General features: G+C 45.5%; 2 pseudogenes across 2 annotated transcripts; both read right to left on the reverse strand.

Moving 5' to 3' along the window:
- Positions 1-4,510: 4,510 nt before the first annotated feature.
- LOC311045187 (lipoyl amidotransferase LIPT1, mitochondrial-like) lies at positions 4,511-6,906 on the reverse strand (annotated as a pseudogene). The gene is made up of 3 exons: positions 5,995-6,906; positions 5,338-5,357; positions 4,511-4,652 (listed from the first exon to the last, which is right to left on the reverse strand). The product of its transcript is annotated as a lipoyl amidotransferase LIPT1, mitochondrial-like (transcript).
- Positions 6,907-12,056: 5,150 nt separating this feature from the next.
- Positions 12,057-13,702, reverse strand: LOC311045188 (lipoyl amidotransferase LIPT1, mitochondrial-like; annotated as a pseudogene). Its single transcript has 3 exons — positions 12,804-13,702; positions 12,299-12,315; positions 12,057-12,192 (listed from the first exon to the last, which is right to left on the reverse strand). The product of its transcript is annotated as a lipoyl amidotransferase LIPT1, mitochondrial-like (transcript).
- Between the last annotated feature and the right edge of the window lie 2,859 nt (positions 13,703-16,561).

A 16,561-nucleotide genomic window follows, 5' to 3' on the forward strand; every position in this document is an offset into this window, starting at 1 on the left:
TCGCTACTTCTTTTCTAATTGCTTGCGTGTACATTGGTTTGTGTTCGAACTATATTTGGACAGACTTTACATGATTCAATAGTAGGCTAATATAATAATAATGATTGTATAATAATAATAATAAGAAGAAGATGATATTATAATAATTAATAATAATAATAATAATAAGGGTAATAATAATAACAATATCAACAATAATAAAATAATACAAAGTAAAAGCACCGAACATTTGAAATACTCCAGTAAAGTAAAAAATACCTCAGAATTGTACTTAAGTATAGGCTACAGTACAGTACTTGAGTAAATGTACTTAGTTACTTTACACCACTGCACGTAGCCTACAGGCCGTTCATCTATTGAGAGAACGGGCAATTTCTAGTGAAAATTACGTCACTGTCAAACTATGATGGAACAATGTTGTCAGCTTGTAGATCGGCTATTTTCGTTGCGCGATCCTGTCGTATGACAAAGTATAAATACTTCCAAGTGTTCAACGTATTTTTGAGCAACACACGGACCCCAGACCTGCATGTTATACGTCATAACTTTGCGCAGTGGCGCATGCTAAAAAAAAAGAGATCTACAAGCTAATATCCTGTACATAGCACAGTGCTGATAGCTTGTAAATCTGTTCTTTTGGCGCATGACACAGACACCTCTCATAGACCGAAACAGGGAGAAGAGAGAGAGAGAAAAAAGGTTGGTTTGTGTTAATACATAATAATACAAATAATAATAATAATGATAAGAAGAAGAATGATAATAATTATTAATAATATCAATAATAACAATATCAACAGTAATAAAAGAATACAAATATATGCTAATAATAATAAAATAATATTAACAACATTAATACTTTATGGAGTATCTGCTGTAGGCTATTTGTTTCAATGAAGTTGACAGGCCTAGAGTTGGCCTGTAGATGTTTGGCTACCTTAAACAAATACAGGTCATGATGTTTAAGCTTTATTATAATAATTGGAGAGAGTGCGTCGCGTGCACCACTGGTGCTGCCGTGCGCGCGAGGCGCTCCATGGTCGGAATATTAGGATGTAGTAATTATGGGTTTTAAATGTCACGGTCGGAACATTAGGATGTCGGGATTATGGGTTTAATATGGTCGGGAAAATGGCATGGCGGACCTATGGGATGTCGGTAATATGGGTATTTTTCGAAATTATGGGAGGTCGGACTATGGAGAGGTCGGGATAATGACATGGCACCGGCCGTGGCGTTGCTCCGGATCCCCTCACAGGTCGGCCTGAGCGCCGCCGAGAGCAGAGCCCGATCCGCAGAGCACAGCAGAGTGCAGTGGTGGTAGGCCACGCTACCACCCAGCTTAGCTGCTGTACCAGAGATCTTGTAGTGTCCGTTGAGCAGCACGCCGAAGCGGTCAGTGCTGTGGATGTCCAGCCGTGGGGAGAGCTTCTTCAGAGCCGTGGTGAGCAGCCTCAGGTTCCTGTGTCTGTCGTACTGCTTCCTGGAGGTGAAGAAGGTCAGGTTGACGTTGCCCAGGTCATGGAACACCGTTCCGCCTCCACTCCTCCTCCTCCTGGCCAGAGGAATTTAGTCATATTTATAAGCATCATCATCATCATCTGGGATTGAGACAAATATACTGTCTAGATAGATGATACTCTTACCTTTAGTGAGCTAAAGCCCCCTTCGTTAAAGAGATCCCCATAATCAATACGATGTTGGGCCTACAGCTGCAGTGTGGTCTGGAAGGCCATCTCCATCTGCCATTTCTTGTGTCCCGGTGGCACATTTTAATATTATACGCCTCATTAGTGTTGGATTATACAGGGTAATACATAGTACATAATATCATTATCTGCACGTATGAGTACAATGGAGTCACTATGTAGTACCCTGTAGTAGTACACTATGTTGTAGGCTGATAGGGATGGGGTCAGAGGAGGGTCAAGGGTCAGGGGTTACTGGTCTTTGAAAGCCTCTGGGTCAAAGGTTGGTGTCCAGGAAGCGTGTCAACTCGGTCAGATGACCTTCCTTGTTTCCTGTAGAAGGAGCTGCAGCTGGTCCACCACGACCAGCTTACCAGACTGGTTTGATGCGTTCAGGGCTAAGTTCTCGTAGATGTCATTGCCTCTCCTGACCCACACTGAGCTTTTCCTAACAGGGAAAAGGTAAAATAAAGAAACTAGACGTTAGTGGGGAGCGCTAATTAAACGACCCCAGTTAAAACTCAAGAAATCACCAAAACAGTCTATTTTCAGACCGACTTGAAGATGATGCCTGGCAGAAGAGGGATGGAACATCATTAGTCAGCGGTAAACAGAGAATCCATCACTTTGACACTTTGTTCTTCAAAATTTAGAGGAGCCAATTATCTTTTACCCCTTTAATTCTCAGTTTAGTGTCATCAGGTAGCTTAAGCCTTAAACCTTTGTCAAGCAGACCTTTTCTGCTGCTGCAAACACTTCTTTCCCACTTTGAGGTGAGACAGGTGAAATTAAGGTGAAACTCAGGTCAAATCAATGACCAAAACAAATCCGAAAAATAAGCTCAATACCACCACAGACACTGAAATCCAATAACAACATAAAAGCACCTCACAAGAAACAGAAAATAAGCATCAATGCAATATACCTTACATGTTCATAAGATACAAATACATTTACAACAACAGACAGCATTGTATCACAGCCCACAGCAGTCATATTTATAAGCATCATCATCATCATCTGGGATTGAGACAAATAAACTGTAGATTGAAGACACTCTTGACTTTAGTGAGCTAAAGCCCCCTTCATCGAAGAGATCCCCATAATCAAATTAGCAAAAAATAAAGTCGTACCACAATGTGTGTGACCGCCGCCATGATACCCGGACAGAACCTGCAGCCAACAGCGAGGAGAACTCGCCATACTCCTCCGCCGGCAGCCAATCGGATGGCGCCCGGATCTCGCAGCGTTTCATGAACCCCTTCTTGACCGTGACGGTAGCGGACGTCGGGCTGTGATTGGTGGAGGCGGTGGATGCGTTGTCGTGGAGACGGAGCAGGGTGTGGACGGTGAACTTGGGCGTGCGTCCGAACGTCCACTCCCAAGACTACAGCTCATTGGCCAGTCTGGTGATGCTAGGAAATGAATTTTATTTCTCACATTAAACAGAAAATGAGAATCAATTGAATATAGCTTATATGTACTTACAATACAATAAACTTTGCTTTGGGGTCATTTACAACTACAGACAGCATTGTATTACAGTCCAGAGCATTCATATCATCATCATCATCTGGGATTGAGACAAATATACTGTCTAGATAGAAGATACTCTTGCCATTAGTGAGATAAAGCCCCTTTCGTCGAAGAGATCCCCATAATCAATACGATCTCGCAGCGTTTCATGAACCCGTTCTTGACCTCCATGGTAGCAGACGCCGGGCTGTGATAGGTGGAGGTGGTGGATGCGTCGTCGTGGAGATGGACTAGGGCGTGGACCGTGAATTTGGGCGTGCATCCGAATGTCCACTCCCAAGACCGCAGCTCATTGGCCAGTCTGCTGATGCCAGGAAATGACAACCATACTCTGTGTTGTACTGCGTTGCCACAGCGCTCAAGACGGTCCGGCAGTCCAGAGCCGGGTCTTCGGCTGGCTGCGGCGTTGCCCCGGATCCCCTCACAGGTTGGCCTGAGCGCCGCCGAGAGCAGAGATACGCAAAGGACAGCAGAGTAAAGTGGTGGTAGTTGCTGTGTCTGTCGTACTGCTTCCGGGAAGTGAAGAATGTTCATTGTTCAATGAGTATTACTGTATAATTCAACAAGAATACATGAATATTTAACAGGCTATCTTGCCTCTGGCCCCTCATGATCTCCCATTGTTAGTTTCTTAGGGGAGGCAGAGTCGAACAAATTACTTTTGATTTCTAATGTATGGTAGAATAATCCCGGACAGACCTTTACTATACAACTCAAACAGATAAAGCTAGTCTTGTTTACTTCTATGATGCAAGTGGAATGTCATTTAGGCTACTGCAATTCAATTGAATCCACATTCCATTTGGATTACATTAACAATCAGGATTTTACAGTGTAGGTCCGATAAGACTCTTTACATGTTTTGCATTTTTTATGTAAAATATTATGACAAAATATACGGTATACAGATTCATAATGGTTATTATAGATTTTTTTTTTGCATGTTCACTCATTCACACTGCAACTGATAAAAAAAAAGTACAGGCTCTGCAAAGAAGCTGTTCAAAAATCATTCTGGATGGATTTCAAATGGATTGAAAGACCACCTGCCTCTCCTGACCCACACTGAGCTTTTCTTAACAGGGAAAAGGTAAAATAAAGAGACTTAAGGTTGTTACACACCGGGGCGATTTTTTCGTGCGAATAATGCGTTTTTTTTTTAAACCTTATAAAGTCAATGGCTCCGTACATGGAGCGAAAAAGCGAAGCGAAAAAGCGTCTTTTAATTATTCGGAACGAGTCCGAATTTTGCGTATATTCGCTATTTTCGCCGGTGTGTAAGGACCTTAAACGTTAGTGGTAGCGGATGCCGGGCTGTGATAGGTGGAGGCGGTGGATGGGTCGTCGTGGAGACGGAGCAGGGCGTGGATGATGAACTTGGGCGTGCGTCCGAACGTCCACTCCCAAGACCACAGCTCATTGGCCAGTCTGGTGATGCCAGGAAATTACTGTTTGATTCTGAAATGAAACAGAAAATAAGCATTCATGGAATATACCTTACATGTACATGAAATACAATAAACTTTGCTCTGGTGTCATGTACAACTACAGACAGCATTGTATCACAGCCCACAGCAGTCATTTTTATAAGCATCATCATCATCTGGGATTGAGACAAATATACTGTCTAGATAGAAGATACTCTTACCTTTAGTGAGCTAAAGCCCCCTTCGTCAAAGAGATCCCCATAATCAATACGATGTTGGGCCTTAGCAGCTGCAGTGCGGTCTGGAAGGCCATCTCCATCTGCCATTTCCTGTGTCCCGGGGGCACATTTTAATATTATAAAAATGCTCCATACTTGGAGCCCCCAAATTGTTAAATCCGCCACTGGCTGCGTGTGGGTATTGGCCTCAGTGTTTTGCCTGGAGGCGGCCAAACGGATGCGACAATTCAATATTCTGAATTAAATAACATATAAAGAAATAAATAATAAACCCCCATCCCAAAAAACACCCGCTCCTGCCTAGGCTTACTAGCGTTCTGGCTGCACCACTGGTTGCATGTGGTTCTGAAATACAAAATATGAAAAAAACACATCTGTCTCTAACGCCTAATTGAAAAGTGAAGTTCTCTCCCCTGGGATCTCCCTTTACATCACAACATTGTTCACCCGTGGTCGTTTCCTCCTGCCTGGACAATAACGCCAAAAAAAAATGATGGTTTACCATTGTAAAACCTCTACTCTGTGAGCTTATACTGTAGATGGGCTACTTTGGCCAAAATGTCCTCCAGGGACATCTGGTTACATGTGTTTCATTGTCAAGACCCTAGATGTGTACTTCTACACTCACTGTAATTCCCCTCTAGTAGGTATTCTGTTAATAAGGTTTACTGTTCTTATGCATGCTGCTATATTGTCTGAGGATCCTTAAAACACAGACACTGCACTCTTATGGGCAGATACACAAGATGCAACATTACAGAACACAGTGAACCTTAAATGTATTAATGTGTATGCACATACAGTATTGTTATGATTAAAAACAACATAAACGTACCATTCTTGACCTGCATGGTAGCGAACACCGGGCTGTGGAGACGGAGCGGGGCGTAGACGGTGAACTTTTGTATTGCATTGTATCACAGCCCACAGCAGTCATATTTATAAGCATCATCATCATCATCTGGGATTGAGACAAATAAACTGTAGATATAAGATACTCTTGACTTTAGTGAGCTAAAGCCCCCTTCATCAAAGAGATCCCCATAATCAATTTTGAAACAAATAAAAGTCGTACCACAATGTGTGTGACCGCCGCCATGGCACCCGGACAGAACCTGCAGACAACAGCGAGGAGAACTCGCCACACGCCTCCGCCGGCAGCCAATCGGACGGCGCCCGGATCTCGCAGCGTTTCATGAACCCCTTCTTGAACCTCCATGGTAGCGGACGCCGGGCTGTGGAGGCGTCGTCGTGGAGACGGAGCAGGGCGTGGACGGTAAACTTGGGCGTGCGTCCGAACGTCCACACCCAAGACCACAGCTCATTGGCCAGTCTGGTGATGCCAGGAAATGACAACCATGCTCTTTTGTACTGCGTTGCCATGGCGCTCATGACGGTCCGGCAGTCCAGAGCCGGGTCTTCCTCCTGCAGGTTCCTGACAGGGGAGGGGACGCTGGCCGTGGCGTTGTTCCGGATCCCCTCACAGGTTGGCCTGAGCGCCGCCGAGAGCAGAGCCCGATCCGCACGGCACAGCAGAGTGCAGTGGTGGTAGGCCACGCTACCACCCAGCTTAGCTGCTGTACCAGAGATCTTGTAGTGTCCGTTGAGCAGCACGTCGAAGCGGTCAGTACTGTGGACGTCCAGCCGTGGGGAGAGCTTCTTCAGAGCCGTGGTGAGCAGCCTCAGGTTCCTGTGTCTGTCTTACTGCTTCCTGGAGGTGAAGAAGGTCAGGTTGACGTTGCCCAGGTCATGGAACACCGTTCCTCCTCCACTCCTCCTCCTCCTGGCCAGAGGAACCTTAGAGCTCCTCAGCACCTTCATGTCACTCTCCTGCCAGGGGTTCTAGTGCCTGCCCACCACCACACAGGGGGAGTTCCTACACAACAGCAGCACATGTGGGTTGTTCTGCAGGTCCATGTGGTCGTAGATCCAGTCCTCCAGGGCTAAGTTCTCGTAGATGTTTGTAGACACAGACTGTAAGACCAGGCCCGGGGATGCTTTAAACACAGAGGTCATGCTCCTCCTAAAAAAAAAGTAAACTTACTGCTCTCATGTTTGTTGTGGTTTCAGTGTGTTGAGTTAGTCCCTATATGATATTACACTCTGTGTTCTGTTCACACATGCCAGTTTGTAATTTGTGTTCTGTTCTTGTGCTTCCATGTGAAACGGAGAGTAATCCCATGGGTGTATTTGTGTTTCTTGTGTTTTTGTGAATAAACGGACGAATGTCAGCACTGCCTCTTTGACCTGCATTTGGCTCCTACCAAAACATTGACTATTCATGACATTATCATCGCATAGGCATGCACCGCCTCAGTGTCAGGTGAAAAGAAGCAGATGGTTACTCCAAGTGTAACATGGTAGTTGGTAGGTAGGTAGGTTCACTCTCCCTCCCCAGACAATGGATATGAATATTGTCAGCAACATATACATATATATGATATATATATTTTTCAAAACTGACATGAATAAAAGGCAACCACATTTCTATATCGGTCCTTTCAATTTTCTCCAAAATGTAAACTGAATCCATTTATATAAAGTGTAAAGCTGAACAAGCCGTCCGGGTCTTCCTCCTGCAGGTTCCTGACAGGCGAGGGGATAATGGCCGTGGTGTTCCTCCATAACAGCAGCACATGTGGGTTGTTCTGCAGGTCCATGTGGTCGTGGATCCAGTCCTCCAGGGCTAAGTTCTCGTAGATGTCATTTTGGATGGATTTCAAATGGGTTGAAAGACCACCTGCCTCTCCTGACCCACACTGAGCTTTTCCTAACAGGGAAAAGGTAAAATAAAGAAACTACACGTTAGTGGGGAGCGCTAATTAAACGACCCCAGTTAAAACTCAGTTAAAACTCAAGAAATCACCAAAACAGTCTATTTTCAGACCGACTTGAAGATGATGCCTGGGAGAAGAGGGATCCCTTTAATTCTCAGTTTAGTGTCATCAGGGAGCTTAAGCCTTAAACTTTTTCAATGACCAAAACAAATCCGAAAAATAAGCTCAATACCACCAGACACTGAAATCCAATAACATAAAAGCACCTCACATGAAAGAGAAAATAAGCATCAATGCAATATACCTTACATGTTCATAAAATACAAATACATTTACATGGAAGTCTCGGTGTAAGACAGCCCCAGCTCAACGTGAGGCTAATCAAGAAGGATCATCTTAAAGTGACAACCACCGGATACGGTGTCGTTTATAACTTTAAACTCGATGATTTCACATCGAATACCAACTGGGACTACTATCGTATCTACAAGGCGGTGATCAAGTGGATCCCGGATCAGAATTCAACAATGACCCGGAACGGAGGGAACGATGTGCTCGGGGGGACAGCGATCGATTACGATGCCGGAAATCCGCCGAAGCACATGGACCAAATATGGAACATGCAAACGTTCCGGATGTTCAAAGGAAGCAGAGGGTTCACCCGGATCATAACACCGAGAGCAACCGTGGGCTTGGGAACAAGCACCACTACTATCGGTCTGGCGCCTGCGGGTATTGGAAAACCGCGACAGTGGATCAACACTATCTACAACAGCGTGCCTCATTACGGTGTGCGCTGCTGGGTTAACGGGTATACCGGAAGCCCCGATCCCAACATCGGTTGGTCGGTGATCTACAAGATCTATGTGAGCTTCAGAGGAGCTCTGGCTTTCTAATGCCTTGACCATCTACTGCTCGCCGCTCCGCGGCTCGAAGATTGCCCATAGGGTACTGAAGGGTTCATTCAGTGGGGGTGATACAAATGTGAACTCAGTGGGGGGTGATTCAAATGTGAACTCAGTAAACCAATCATTGTTTGTGTTCAAATAAAATTGTTTATTTCAAATAATAAAAATCACATAAAAGAAAGAATTGTGTCGACATTCAATAATTATATGGAACAGTGGGATTGTAGAGGGGGGTGTCCTTAAGCTCAGCGAAGGCAGGGTCGATGAACACCTGGTAGGTAGTGACATGACGCATCAGGGCCTTGGCGTCGAACTTCTCGAATTTGTACCAGCCCCACAGCTCGGAGTTGGAGGTTATGTAAATCTTCTTAGCGAGGAACTGGGCGAAACCACCCTTGATGGGCACACGGTGGGGGTAGCGGTCAGTAATGCGGAGCATCTCATCGTGCTTCAGCCAGCCGTAGAAGTCATCGATGACGACACAGGGTTGACCAACGTAGCCGTCCCACCATTCACGCGGGTCTTGTAGAACACGTTGTCTCCGTATTCAGCGGTGGCGAGGGCGTGGACCTGGCGGGACTTGCCACATCCGGGGGGGCCTATCAGGACATGCAGCTCGGTTTTAAAATCACGGGGAACTTGCACCTTGGAAAAATCGCACCACATGCTCAAGCCACGCCCATAGCGTATAAAAGTAGAGGGCTGCGCGACAGCCAGTTGATGCAAGTGTCCCTTGTTGGCGGTCAGTAACTCTACAGCAGCGTCGAGGTCGGTTCGTTTTCCCTGTGCTCCCGGAGTTCCAATGGCGAGGTATATATCTTTCTCTTTGCCACAGTACTCTTCGTTGTCGCGGTCGGTTCCCCGTGCACGTTCAAAGTGTGCTCTCTGGGAGATCATTTCTTTTATGCCGGATAATCGCTGTTTCTTGAGCAGATTAACGAATCCCTGTAGATGCGGAGTGCCATTTTCTCCCTTCTCCTTCCCAACAATGGCGTACTCACACGTGTCGAGGGTTAGCTTGCTGCTAATGTGTGCTAGTTCAGCTTCAGTGTAATTGTTTAGAGTGAAGCACCATCGCTTCACTGGATTTTCTCTCAGCTTTGCCTTTTTCTTCGGTGGCAGATTCTCTTTGTTTCCCTTGCGTTTGCGATTAACTATCTCGGACATGTTTGCGTGCCGTGTTCTCTGGTTGTTGTGGTTCTTGTGGTGCCGAGGTGGTGCCGAAGTGGCCAACGGTATAACAACAGACAGCATCGTATCGCAGCCCACAGCAGTCATATTTATAAGCATCATCATCATCATCTGGGATTGGGACAAATAAACTGTAGATAGAAGACACTCTTGACTTTAGTGAGCTAAAGCCCCCTTCGTCGAAGAGATCCCCATAATCAATTTTGCAAAAAATAAAGTCGTACCACAATTTGTGTGACCGCCGCCATGATACCCGGACAGAACCTGCAGCCAACACGAGGAGAACTCGCCACACCCCTCCGCAGCCAATCGGATGGCGCCCGGATCTCGCAGCGTTTCATGAACCCCTTCTTGACCTCCACGGTCCACTCCCAACGTCCACTCCCAAGACCGCAGCTCATTGGCCAGTCTGGTGATGCCAGGAAATGAATTTTATGAAACAGAAAATAAGAATCAATTGAATATAGCTTACATGTACATACAATACAATAAACTTTGCTTTGTGGTCATTTACAACTACAGACAGCATTGTATTACAGTCCACAGCATTCATATTTATAAGCATCATCATAATCTGGGATTGAGACAAATATACTGTGTAGATAGAAGATACTCTTGCCATTAGTGAGATAAAGCCCCTTTCGTCGAAGAGATCCCCATAATCAATACGATCTCGCAGCGTTTCATGAACCCGTTCTTGACCTCCATGGTAGCAGACGCCGGGCTGTGATAGGCGGAGGTGGTGGATGCGTCGTCGTGGAGATGGACTAGGGCGTGGACCGTGAATTTGGGCGTGCATCCGAACGTCCACTCCCAAGACCACAGCTCATTGGCCAGTCTGCTGATGCCAGGAAATGACAACCATACTCTGTGTTGTACTGCGTTGCCACAGCGCTCAAGACGGTCCGGCAGTCCAGAGCCGGGTCTTCCTCCTGCAGGTTCCTGACAGGCGAGGTGACGCTGGCTGCGGCGTTGCCCCAGATCCCCTCACAGGTTGGCCTGAGCGCCGCCGAGAGCAGAGCCCGATCCGATACGCAAAGGACAGCAGAGTAAAGTGGTGGTAGTTGCTGTGTCTGTCGTACTGCTTCCAGAATGTTCATTGTTCAATGAGTATATAATTCAACAAGAATACATGAATATTTAACAGGCTATCTTGCCTCTGGCTCCTCATGATCTCCCATTGTTGGTTTCTTAGGGGAGGCAGAGTCGAACAAATTACTTTTGATTTGTAATGTATGGTAAAATAATCTCGGACAGGCCTTTACTATACAACTCAAACAGACAAAGCTAGTCTTGTTACTTCTATGATGCAAGTGGAATGTCATTTAAGCTACTGCAATTCAATTTTATCCACATTCCATTTGGATTACATTAACAATCAGGATTTTACAGTGTAGGTCCGATAAGACTCTTTACATGTTTTGCATTTTTGATGTAAAATATTATGACAAAATCGTATAGTAGTAGTATATAATCAGGGGTGCACATAACTGGTGCGCAGGTGCGCATGCGCACCCAAAATAAAAAATGAGCACCACATCAGACGACGTGAGGCGCTTTTGCGTACCAACAGCTGGGACAGGAAATTCCAAGCTTTTATTTTTTAGCTAAACTAAAAAATAAAAGCCTGGAGATCGAGGCTAGGAATTTACTTCCTTAAGCCACACTCACAAAATCACGGTAAAGCACCCGTCGGCCCCATGTACAGCCAGTAGGCGCAGGGGGAGAGATGCATGCTGCACGTGATTGTGTGTGTCTCGCATCGCCTCGCATTGCCCCGCTGCGTGCACGCAGCCAGCAGCGGCTGTTAGAGGCACTCGTCACCGATGATGAACGCACCTTGAAGGTGCAAAATATGCCGCGAACGTCCCAATCTGGCGGATAAAAGCAGCGCAGCACAGGGCACCAACATTGGGGGCTTCACCAAACGGTGTGAGAGAAAAAAGAAACGGCGAAATTCGGCTGAATTTGCAAGCAGAGCGTCCTTTTTTTTTTCTTCGCGCAGCTGCACAACCCCCCCCCCCCCGTTAACAAAATGGGACGGGACCATTTATTTGTTGCGCACCAAGTCACATCTCCAGGTGCTCTTCTGAGTACTAGACCTAAAAAGTTATGTGCACCCCTGTATATAATATCTGCACGTATGAGTACAATGGAGTCACTATGTAGTACCCTGTAGTAGTACAGTATGTTGGAGGCTGATAGGGATAGGGTCAGAGGAGGTCAGGGGTTACTGGTTTTTGAAAGCCTCCGGGTCAAAGGTTGGTGTCCAGGAAGCGTGTCAACTCGGTCAGATGACCTTCCTTGTTTCCTGTAGAAGGAGCTGCAGCTGGTCCACCACGACCAGCGTACCAGACTGGTTTGATGCGTTCAGGGCTAAGTTCTCGTAGATGTCATTGCCTCTCCTGACCCACACTGAGCTTTTCCTAACAGGGAAAAGGTGAAATAAAGAAACTACACGTTAGTGGGGAGCGCTAATTAAACGACCCCAGTTAAAACTCAAGAAATCACCAAAACAGTCTATTTTCAGACCGACTTGAAGATGATGCCTGGGAGAAGAGGGATGGAATATCATTAGTCAGCGGTAAACAGAGAATCCATCACTTTGACACTTTGTTCTTCAAAATTTAGAGGAGCCAATCATATTTTACCCCTTTAATTCTCAGTTTAGTGTCATCAGGGAGCTTAAGCCTTAAACCTTTGTCAAGCAGACCTTTTCTGCTGCTGCAAACACTTCTTTCCCTCTCTGAGGTGAAACAGGTGAAATCAAGGTGAAAATCCAATCCAATAACAACATAAAAGCACCTCAGATGAAACAGGAAATAAGCATCAATGCAATATACCTTACATGTTCATAAGATACAAATACATTTACAACAACAGACAGCATTGTATCACAGCAGTCATATTTAGAAGCATCATCATCATCTGGGAGACAAATATACTGTAGATAGAAGATACTCTTGACTTTAGTGAGATAAAGCCCCTTCGTCAAAGAGATCCCCATAATCAATTTTGAAAAACAATAAAGTCGTACCACAATTTGTGTGCCCGCCGCCATGTCACCCGGACAGAACCTGCAGCCAACAGCGAGGAGAACTCGCCACACGCCTCCGCTGGCAGCCAATCGGATGGTGCCCGGATCTCCTAGCGTTTCATGAATCCCTTCTTGAACCTCCATGGTAGCGGACGTCGGGCTGTGATTGGTGGAGGCGGTGGATGCGTTGTCGTGGAGACGGAGCAGGGCGTGGACGGTAAACTTGGGCGTGCGTCCGAACGTCCACTCCCAAGACCACAGCTCATTGGCGCTCATGATGGTCCGGCAGTCCAGAGCCGGGTCTTCCTCCTGCAGGTTCCTGACAGGCGAGGGGACGCTGGCCGTGGCGTTGTTCCGGATCCCCTCACAGGTCGGCCTGAGCGCCGCCGAGAGCAGAGCCCGATCCGCAGAGCACAGCAGAGTGCAGTGGTGGTAGGCCACGCTACCACCCAGCTTAGCTGCTGTACCAGAGATCTTGTAGTGTCCGTTCAGCAGCACGTCGAAGCGGTCAGAGCTGTGGACGTCCAGCCGTGGGGAGAGCTTCTTCAGAGCCGTGGTGAGCAGCCTCAGGTTCCTGTGTCTGTCGTACTGCTTCCTGGAGGTGAAGAAGGTCAGGTTGACGTTGCCCAGGTCATGGAACACCGTGTTCCTCCTCCACTCCTCCTCCTGGCCAGAGGAACCTTAGAGCTCCTCAGCACCTTCATGTCACTCTCCTGCCAGGGGTTCTGGTGCCTGCCCACCACCACACAGGGGGAGTTCCTACACAACAGCAGCACATGTGGGTTGTTCTGCAGGTCCATGTGGTCGTAGATCCAGTCCTCCAGGGCTAAGTTCTCGTAGATGTTTGTAGACAGACTGTGTAAGACCAGGCCCGGGGACGCTTTAAACACAGAGGTCATGCTCCTCCTAAAAAAAAGTAAACTTACTGCTCTCATGTTTGTTGTGGTTTCAGTGTGTTGAGCTAGTCCCTGTATGATATCACACTCTGTGTTCTGTTCACACATGCCAGTTTGTAATTTGTGTTCTGTTCTTGTGCTTCCATGTGAAACCGACAGTAATCCCATGGGTGTATTTGTGTTTCTAGTGTTTTTGTGAATAAACGGATGAATGTCAGCACTGCCTCTTTGACCTGCATTTGGCTCCTACCAAAACATTGACTATTCATGACATTATCATCGCATAGGCATGCACCGCCTCACTGTCAGGTGAAAAGAAGCAGCTGGTTACTCCAAGTGTAACATGGTAGTTGGTAGGTAGGTAGGTACACTCTCCCTCCCCAGACAATGGATATGAATATTGTCAGCAACATATATATATATATATATGATATATATATATTTTTTAAATGACATGAATAAAAGGCAACCACATTTCTATATCGGTCCTTTCAATTTTCTCCAAAATGTAAACTGAATCCATTTATATAAAGTGTAAAGCTGAACAAGCTGTCCAGGTCTTCCTCCTGCAGGTTCCTGACAGGCGAGGGGATAATGGCCGTGGTGTTCCTCCATAACAGCAGCACATATGTGGGTTGTTCTGCAGGTCCATGTGGTCGTGGATCCAGTCCTCCAGGGCTAAGTTCTCGTAGATGTCATTTTGGATGGATTTCAAATGGGCTGAAAGACCACCTGTCTCTCCTGACCCACACTGAGCTTTTCTTAACAGGGAAAAGGTAAAATAAAGAAACTACACGTTAGTGGGGAGCGCTAATTAAACGACCCCAGTTAAAACTCAGTTAAAACTCAGTTAAAACTCAAGAAATCGCCAAAACAGTCTATTTTCAGACCGACTTGAAGATGATGCCTGGGAGAAGAGAGATCCCTTTAATTCTCAGTTTAGTGTCATCAGGGAGCTTAAGCCTTAAACTTTTTCAATGACCAAAACAAATCCGAAAAATAAGCTCAATACCACCAGACACTGAAATCCAATAACAACATAAAAGCACCTCACATGAAAGAGAAAATAAGCATCAATGCAATATACCTTACATGTTCATAAAATACACATACATTTACAACAACAGACAGCATTGTATCACAGCCCACAGCAGTCATATTTATAAGCATCATCATCTGGGATTGAGACAAATATACTGTAGATAGAAGATACTCTTGACTTTAGTGAGATAAAGCCCCCTTCGTCAAAGAGATCCCCATAATCAATTTTGCAAAAAATAAAGTCGTACCACAATTTGTGTGACCGCCGCCATGATACCCGGACAGAACCTGCAGCCAACAGCGAGGAGAACTCGCCACACGCCTCCGCCGGCAGCCAATCAGATGGCGCCCGGATCTTGCAGCTTTTCATGAACTCCTTCTTGACCTCCATGGTAGCAGACGTCGGGCTGTGATTGGTGGAGGCGGTGGATGCGGCTTTGGAATGCCCTGCCTATAGAGCTGAGGTTTGCAAGTTCCGTGTCTTCTTTTAAATCACTTCTAAAAACCCACCTTTATGTTAAGGCCTTTTCGTAGCTGTTGCGCCTTCTTGCTCTTTCTCATCATTAACTGTTTTATTTGTTGTAATTGATTATATGTGTTGCTTTTTTGTATGTTGTTTTAACCTATGTGGTTATTATGCTGCCCTTTATATGTAAAGCACTTTGTAACCTTGTTTGGAAAAGCGCTATATAAATAAATTCATTATCATTATCATTATGTGAAACAGACAGTAATCCCATGGGTGTATTTGTGTTTCTTGTGTTTTTGTGAATAAACGGACGAATGTCAGCACTGCCTCTTTGACCTGCATTTGGTTCCTACCATTGACTATTCATGACAGCACCGCCTCACTGTCAGGTGAAAAGAAGCAGCTGGTTACTCCAAGTGTAACATGGTAGTTGGTAGGTAGGTAGGTACACTCTCCCTCCCCAGATAATGGATATGAATATTGTCAGCAACATATATATATATATATATGATATATATTTAAAAAAACCTGACATGAATAAAAGGCAACCACATTTCTATATCGGTCCTTTCAATTTTCTCCAAAATGTAAACTGAATCCATTTATATAAAGTGTAAAGCTGAACAAGCTGTCCGGGTCTTCCTCCTGCAGGTTCCTGACAGGCGAGGGGATAATGGCCGTGGTGTTCCTCCATAACAGCAGCACAAGTGGGTTGTTCCGCAGGTCCATGTGGTCGTGGATCCAGTCCTCCAGGGCTAAGTTCTCCTAGATGTCATTTTGGATGGATTTCAAATGGGTTGAAAGACCACCTGCCTCTCCTAACCCACACTGAGCTTTTAGGTAAAATAAAGAAAGTACACGTTAGTGGGGAGCGCTAATTAAACGACCCCAGTTAAAACTCAAGAATTCACCAAAACAGTCTATTTTCAGACCGAATTGAAGATGATGCCTGGGAGAAGAGGGATCCCTTAAATTCTCAGTTTAGTGTCATCAGGGAGCTTAAGCCTTAAACTTTTTCAATGACCAAAACAAATCCGAAAAATAAGCTCAATACCACCAGACACTGAAATCCAATAACAACATAAAAGCACCTCACATGAAAGAGAAAATAAGCATCAATGCAATATACCTTACATGTTCATAAAATACAAATACATTTACAACAACAGACAGCATTGTATCAGAGCCCACAGTAATCATATTTATAAGCATCATCATCATCTGGGCTTGAGACAAATATACTGTAGATAGAAGATACTCTTGACTTTAGTGAGCTAAAGCCCCCTTCGTCGAAGAGATCCCCATAATCAATTTTGCCAAAAATAAAGTCGTACCACAATGTGTGTGACCGC

Source organism: Gymnoscopelus microlampas, assembly GCF_963454915.1.
Source record: "Gymnoscopelus microlampas genome assembly, chromosome: 5".
Lineage (NCBI taxonomy): Eukaryota > Metazoa > Chordata > Actinopteri > Myctophiformes > Myctophidae > Gymnoscopelus > Gymnoscopelus microlampas.